The sequence below is a fragment of the Mytilus edulis genome, chromosome 10, assembly GCF_963676685.1.
Source record: "Mytilus edulis chromosome 10, xbMytEdul2.2, whole genome shotgun sequence".
Taxonomy (NCBI): domain Eukaryota; kingdom Metazoa; phylum Mollusca; class Bivalvia; order Mytilida; family Mytilidae; genus Mytilus; species Mytilus edulis.
Window position 1 is genome coordinate 58357221 of NC_092353.1, and position 8281 is coordinate 58365501.

Below are 8281 nucleotides of genomic sequence, written 5' to 3' on the forward strand. Positions count from 1 at the left end.
TTACGAAACACCACAAAACTGTCCAAAAGATATAAAATATCTATAACTTATCGTGACAATAAACAGTTCTTAAAATTAATTAGGAAACAAAAGATGTCAAGAACAATAAAGTTGATACAGAAGCGAAATAAATAAGTTTGATAATCTTACGTTCAGAAACTATTGACCGATGAAATATTTTTATTGTTTTCATAGACAAATATTCATATTTTGTATACGTTTGTTAACAACTTCAAGAAAGTTTATATACACAAAACCCTAAACCGCAACCATTTGTGTGCCATCACTGTGATCCTCAAATAGCATTAGGTAGTTTCCAAACTGCTTTCCAAAACTAGAAAAAAATCATTCTGTTTTATAACAGACGTTTTGTTTTCAAATGTCATAAACATATGAACTTATCAGTGATTTCTTGATAAACAACTTCATTAGACGGACGCTGTAAAAAGTAAAATCACAAAATTACTGAACTCTGAGGAAAATTCAAAACGGAAAGTCCCTAATCAAATGGCAAAATCAAATGAAAAGTAAAATTGAGATATCACCGGTATAATAGTCAAAATATGGTTACAGCAGCCATCACTGTGTTACAAAAAACGAGGTTTCAATTTTGTCTGAAAATTCAAATAAAAAATCTTTTGTTATAATCATTGGCCGTGGTTACATTTTCTTTTGTATAAAGTTTAACATTTAGGTACTTCGTCAAAAAAGCAAAATTTCAAAAAGGAGAACATAAAATTTGCTGTAATAATCCAATATTGTATGCCTTATAATTGATGCAAAATAGTTTTACTATTCTTCAAAGAAAGGATTTGAAAGACTTTGTGTGGTATAAACGTTTGAATTAGCCAACATATCATAATGACAATCAGACAAGTAAGAAAAGGTACTGAGCGTCATTGATCAGTCTTATAAAACGAACGGCGCGTCTGGCATATTAGATTTTAAGCAGAAACAGATAAGACAAGTCACTGCTCTTAAGCTTAGCTCAGAAGAAGCAGATATCAAGTTTCAAGCCTATGGTTTGAACTGCATAGAAACAAACTCACGATCGCATGCTCTTGAGCCAAGCTAAGAGATTTCCTAATGACCTTTTAGCATCTTGGATAAGTGGTGCTATATTGCTAGGTTGTGATGCTATAATTTTCTAAAAGACTGATTAGCACACAAGACTACCATACAAGGGTTATTGTCATTTTTGTCCGCTTTATGAGTCAAAAGTGAGTACTTCCATTTTAAGAGCGATTTAACTGCTAGACATTGCACATGTTGGAGAAAAGTATGTAAATCATAAATATTTATAAATAGGTGCAAGACAACACAGCAGGCTAGAGGCTCCAATTTAGATTATTCTTTTTGTTTTATGTTTTCGACAGGGCTTCCCTTTTAGATTATCGAAATCAGGAAAAACTAATCACAGTTACAGTTTGCTGCAGAAGGGTTTTTTTTATTATCATTTCAATAACTAAAATGGGGAAAGGAATCCTTGATTACCATTTCCTTCTAATAAGATATATATGCTATGCATGAGCAGTAACCTTCAAAACATAACTGTTTTAAATGTTGTACACTTCCGTTACAGAACAAAACAATTCTTGAATTGGCAGTTTGAGAACTACCCTTCTTTATTTGAATAATAGATGGGACAAAACATGTTTTATCGTATACGTTGTTGTTTATCAAAACTTTATTTTGATTAAAAACAATAATATTCTAATCGGTCAATTTCTGAACGTAATATTATTTTAAATAGTTCAAGGTTGACCTACATGTATGTGAACCATTTAATTGGTTTGTATCGGTTCTGTATCAATTATACTCTTTATATTTCTAATATTATATATTGTTTTGGACATCTGTTGTTTCCTAATCTATGTTTTAAATTGTTTTTCATCACGTTAACTGACTATACTATTGCAAACTCAATACTGTGGGAAACAGACTATTACATTTCCGAAACGTAAAAAATTATGTTCAACAAATATATAAAAGACAGAAGATTTAACAGTCTGTCAGATGTAAAAGAAGCAAAACTAGAGAAAATAGTCGTGTAAGTAAACATTATATGACTTAGTTGAGTGTAATAATATTATTTATAAACTAATAAGGCAATTTAAAGGTTTTTTTTTTATGTATTCCAATGCAAAATCATGGACATAAAAACAAACTGCATATACATGTATATATGATTAATCATACACTAGTTTAGTTTAAACATATTGTATTGTCCAAAAACATTGACAATAGGATTAGACACAAGTTTGGCAACTTAGAACGTCTTCTCCATTACATACAAATAATAAATAACCGAACAAAAATGAAATACATAATAATAACATCATAAACAATAGTAATATGAAGACATGAAATTAACAAGAATTTAAACGACATGGCTCATCGATTCCTAAAAGTCGAGTTGACCGTAATTTTTTTATGATAGACCTTCCTAATAGGTTGTTTTAATCTTGGAATAAAAATTCACTCAAAAGATAAGTTATTATAAAATTGTGTTTTAAACAATTAAATTAAATTGTTGTTGTCAACTGATAGGATTTTATAATAAAATCAAATTGATGATCCATGTCTTAGGAAAAAATAAACAATTTCATTCTAAGTCAACAAAAAGTAATTACATTATTATTGGTATATATTTAACTATAATGTCTATAAACTATGAATAGCGATTGGTCTCTTTAATATAATTCTTCACTTTTATAAAAAAATTAGCGTGTTTATGTTCATATTAAACAAAGCATTCATTTTGCCGTACATTAAATTTTGAAAATCGGTAGGTATATTTTCTTTTCTAAGTTCAAAAAATAAGTTTTTCCTTTGCACTGTATAATTTTTACACGAGAGGAAATAAATTATGTTTAGCATTTTCGTATTAATAACCACATTGACTCATTGCGTTAGGTTTAATATTTGCGTGATACAGATCCATGTTAAGGGACTGTATTTGTTTCTTAATCTTGCGTGTAAAACATTTAAATATCTATCGCCAATATTGAAATATGCAGAGGGTGATTTGTTTTTATATATTTCTGTTTAATTTTTAATTTAAATCTAATAAGTATTCTGGGGCGTCCTCTTTCATATTTTTGTAAAATAAAGTTAATTTCTTAACTTGCCGTCTAATCTTTAATTTTTCCCATCCCGTCTCTAAATAAAAGTGATTGAGTGCTAGCATAGCTTGTTAGACCAGTGACAATACAATAATTTTTCTAATCTTTCAGATTTCAACTGTCCGCAATTATTCAAAACTTCATGATATTATGAATAATTTTATTTGGATTGAAATTAACTATTATTACCTTAAGTTAGCTGTATTTGGCAAAACTTTTAGGAATTTTTGGTCCTCGATGTTCTTCAACTTAGTACTCTATTTGGCCTTTTTAACATTTTTTTATTCGAGCGTCACTGATGAGTCTTTTGTAGAAAAAACGTGCGTCTGGCGTAAATATAAAATTTTAATCCTGATGTCTATGAGGTGTTTATTTGCATGTAAGGATGTTTATGCATTGTAGGCAAACCAAGATAAAATAGTTTTAAAAATGTTATAAACGAAATTGCAAACATTTAAAACGAAGAGGACAGAATAATTAAAATAACTATTTTAAAAGTGCGAATGTATTAATTATTATTTGATACTAGCAATATACTAGTACGCCAAATGTCGAAACAAGAGAAAACTCAGTAAGCAGCACTTTGACTAATTCCGCAGTAGAGCAATCTTAAGTTTCTTTTACATTTGAAGCGCTGCTTTCCAAAATATACATACATTTCATTAATTTGCGATAAAATATCAGTATTTTCTGCTTCTGAATCTACTGCATTATGGATTACATTGTTTTCAAAAGCGTACACCAAGACATTGTGATTGGTTAAAAACGTCATCAACATGAGAAATCAACCAACAACATGACGTTATTTTCATTATGAGTGACGAACAAAACAATTACAAAAAGTCCTTTAAATTTTCAAACTAAAATCTATTATTAAGTCATGGTCATTTATTCTAAAAGTCCGATTAAACATGTTTAGGTTTATGATTTATGTGCAGACGGTATGTGTATACTAGGAAGATGAAATATAACAGACATCAGTCAAATTGTTAAAATGCAAAAATTACAAATAGTTATATCTTATTAAGGAGAAAAAAATAACAAGTTTATGAACTTTCATTGATATTTTAAACACAGTCTATATACATGTGATATGAAAGTTTGGTCTGCTCAAGTCTTTCTTTGCAGCTTTGATTCCAAAATGAGTTTATCTAAATACAACGGTATATTCATCCTTAATATAAGAATGAAGAGACAAAGAAAAATAACCAATAGAACAGCTGCTTAGAAGAGACAGACGCAGTGGACAACACAATTAACGGCCACCTTACGGCCTTCAACATTGAGCAATATAATACCGTGAAGTCAGCTAGAAAGAAACCAGTCATGATAAAATAAATATTTAAACATATATTCTAGCACATGTGTTTGTCTCGTTTGCTTTGAATGTATGGCAAAATATATGTTAAAAAAATGTGATTATTATTTTTGCCTTTAACCAGGTAACAGACGTAACAACTGTTTTAACATTACCCCCAAGATGTCCATTTATACCGTCTACTTGCTTGGTATGATTTTTGTCGTAGCAGCGATGAGTGTTCCTCTTTCACGCATCGAAAAAGGTTAGTAAATGAACTCATCGTAGATACAAGGATTGCATTGTTAAAGTGTTGAACGCCGGATGAGCCTTTTATCTACAAAAGTCTGGCAAATGACGCTCAGATCAATATATACCATTATCATTAAAAATTTTGTAGAATGTAAAGATATTTCAAATGATAACTCTCCGTTTAATTTACTACTCTTTTGTGTGTATTATGTGACCGCTTCATATCACATTCGAAGGATAATCTCAAAAATAAAAATCAATGGCGTTCATATTATGTCAGATCTAGAAACTAATAGACTTCAGGAGTGCCCGAGCGTTCGATTACCATCGAGGACGGAAATGTCAAATTTTAAACAAATACAAGATCAATACCACCTTCACAGAAGACGACTATAGTAACACAATAAAAAGCTATAGAATGGCAAAAACGTTTAGACTCACCCATTTAAAAAAAATAATTTTGTATTATGACATATCGTAAATCAAGAAGTTGTATCAGTTGAAGATACTTATAAGGTTGCGTGAACCCGACACATAAATTGGCGCTATTTTAGATAGTATTTGGTGTCCAATGTGCATTTGAGTAAGGTTGACATATAATAACTATTGCTTCATTACTATACTATATATAAAAATATTAATTTCCGCGAACCATTTAGGTCACGGAAATTCCAAAATATGGCATCAGTAAGGAGAGTTGTACAAACAATGTAAATACACAGAACCCCATCCAAACTTGCTTTAGCTAATAGTATTCATCTTTTTCTATTTTATATGTACTAACAACATTCCATTTTTCTATAATCTCGATTAAAAAATTCCAAAATCTGAGTTGAAATAGGTCGAATGCCCCAAATAAACGTTGTCTGATTGGTTTTATTAATAAAAAACAACCCAAAAACACATATCATGGCATAATATAACTAAGGAGTTATAATAACGATACAACTTCATTTTTGTTGCTGTTGCAAAATTAAACAAAAGATCATTAAAATGAAGGAGTGTGCATCTTTGACCAGGATTTTCAGAGTTTAAAAATTATTCCAGAGAGCTTTGATTAAAATTGAGTTTTTTTACCACTACTCTGTTAAGGTTTTTTTTTTCTATACGGAAATATAAGGATTGATACCCTCCAAATATCCACAATAACACAGATGTATGTTTGATTAAAGCGACATTATATTTCTAAAATCAAGCGTCCGGATGGCCGAGACCATCATCTGCATTGACACGAACTTAACATGTTCCTTACGTCAACGTATGTTTCACTTAGTGTGTCAATTTGATTTAGAAGCGCGAGAATGACGTCAAAGAAATGAAGACCGTTATGTATTAAAAATTATTAAATTTTGTAGAAAAGTTTAAAAGAGAACAGTCACAGAATTCTCCTTCAATTATCAGAGATTACGATAACACGTTTGTAGCTAGAAGATCCGAAGCAGACAATGGCTTAGTTGCAAAGGATGATGTGTCAGAAGTGTTCCTGAGAACTGCAGCCGACGAGCACCCTAAATACAAAGTCACCATAACACGGGAAGGAACAATTATCATTGAGCCATTATAGACAGTTGGGAAAAGTTTATCAGATTATAACATGATAAACTTATTTCATTGACGTATACTTACAATTAATTGTCTTTTTCGTTAATAATTTAATATTTCTGACTTTATATCTTCTTTTTAAAATCATTACTTTTAAGTTGAGAAATATTGAATGAACTTATACTAGCAGTTCTAATAGTAACCATCATAATACTATACTTTCAATTCATTAAGGAAGCTCGTTTGTCATGTTTTGGAATTTTGGTCAGATTTTCGGAATCCTCTGGTTTTATCCATTTGAATGCCTTAACAAAATTTTCCCGGTGACCCCCATTTTTCTTTTTATAATTCTTTTACATGTATAATGATAAGCTGTCTGATAAAGTTTTATAAAATTTTTATTACTTTTTAATAGTTTTTGAAGACTTAAACTTGTCAATGATAAAGCTATGAAAAGTCAAGAGAGAACATTTTCCCACCAAAATTTCAATGGCTAATATTTCAAAGACAAGCACGGTGACCTATATATTTTTTTTGCTCTTTTGATTCCTTTATTAATCCCATATCAATATATGCTAGTGTTTTGAAAAGTTAATTACTTTGAAACTGAGAAGCCAGCTCCCTTAAACAAACAATTAACATACACATATATAATTATCATTGAGCCATATTAGGCAATGTTGACATGTTTATTGAAAACACAAATTTCATCGTCTTAAACTTAACCGCTTATGTCCTTTTAATTGATAATCAATTGTATTGCTTCTGATTTTTCTTTCGCTTCTGTTTCCATGATAACCATCAATTTAACAATTATACAATGGATTTATACTAGCTTTTTCAGCTGTAATAAATTATAAAGCAAACAATAAACATATATATTTGTAGTAAATGATATTACATTTCTTTTCTCTAAAATGAAAACATGATTTGTCACCTAAAAAAACCTAGGTTTTAAAGGTAATTTTATTTTTATAATGCAATGAGCCAACTATTGTACAAATAACCGGTACACAAATATAATTTTGATTAACAAATAAAGTCTCCTGTTATTCCGATTCCATGTTGAGCAAGCGGTAATGTGGATATTTCTGTTTGCATAACAGTTCATTTTGGGGTCCTCATCGCGGTTTTTCAAAAAATTGGAGACAATGATTTAGATTTTAACAACTTAAGTTTCATACAAATAAATTTATATATAACTCGTCTAAACATCAACCCAACAATGTTAGATCTGTAAATTTGCTTTCGCAAATTTTTGGTTCTTCCCTCGCCGGGATTCGAACCCATGCTAATGTGATATCGTGACACCAAATCGCCTGCACTGCAGCCGTCCCGCTAGACCACACGACCACCTGGGCTCTCAAAAAAAGAGCTTTCGCTGGCCGTGTGTTACCTTTCCTCGTCAGTTTTAATCTAGCGGCGTACTACAGTACATGATATATAAGGCATGAAGATGTTATTGTTACAGATCAGCTAAATTATCTATAGTAAAGGATCCTACAAATTAATGTAATATACAGTCACAGAAAATAATTATATTTATAAGTACGTCTGAGTCAGTGACAACTCTACAACAGATGTATCCATCGGATCGCCATCAATGATGGTGATACATGGCTGTGTACATAATGTATATACAACTCGTCTAAACATCAACCCAACAATGTTAGATCTGTAAATTTGCTTTCGCAAATTTTTGGTTCTTCCCTCGCCGGGATTCGAACCCATGCTACTGTGATATCGTGACACCAAATCGCCTGCACTGCAGCCGTCCCGCTAGACCACACGACCACCTGGGCTCTCAAAAAAAGAGCTTTCGCTGGCCGTGTGTTACCTTTCCTCGTCAGTTTTAATCTAGCGGCGTACTACAGTATATGATATATAAGGCATGAAGATGTTATTGTTACAGATCAGCTAAATTATCTGACTGACTCAGACGTACTCATAAATATAATTATTTTCTGTGACTGTATATTACATTAATTTGTAGGATCCTTTACTATAGATAATTAGCTGATCTGTAACAATAACATCTCCGTGCCTTATATATCATGTACTGTAG

The 8281-nt window shown here is 30.9% G+C and overlaps 1 long non-coding RNA gene across 1 annotated transcript; it reads left to right on the forward strand.

Moving 5' to 3' along the window:
• Nucleotides 1–1939: 1939 nt before the first annotated feature.
• LOC139492507 (uncharacterized) lies at nucleotides 1940–6340 on the forward strand. The gene is made up of 3 exons (XR_011656868.1): nucleotides 1940–2050; nucleotides 4568–4687; nucleotides 6030–6340. It is a non-coding gene; the product is annotated as an uncharacterized lncRNA (long non-coding RNA).
• Nucleotides 6341–8281: the final 1941 nt, after the last annotated feature.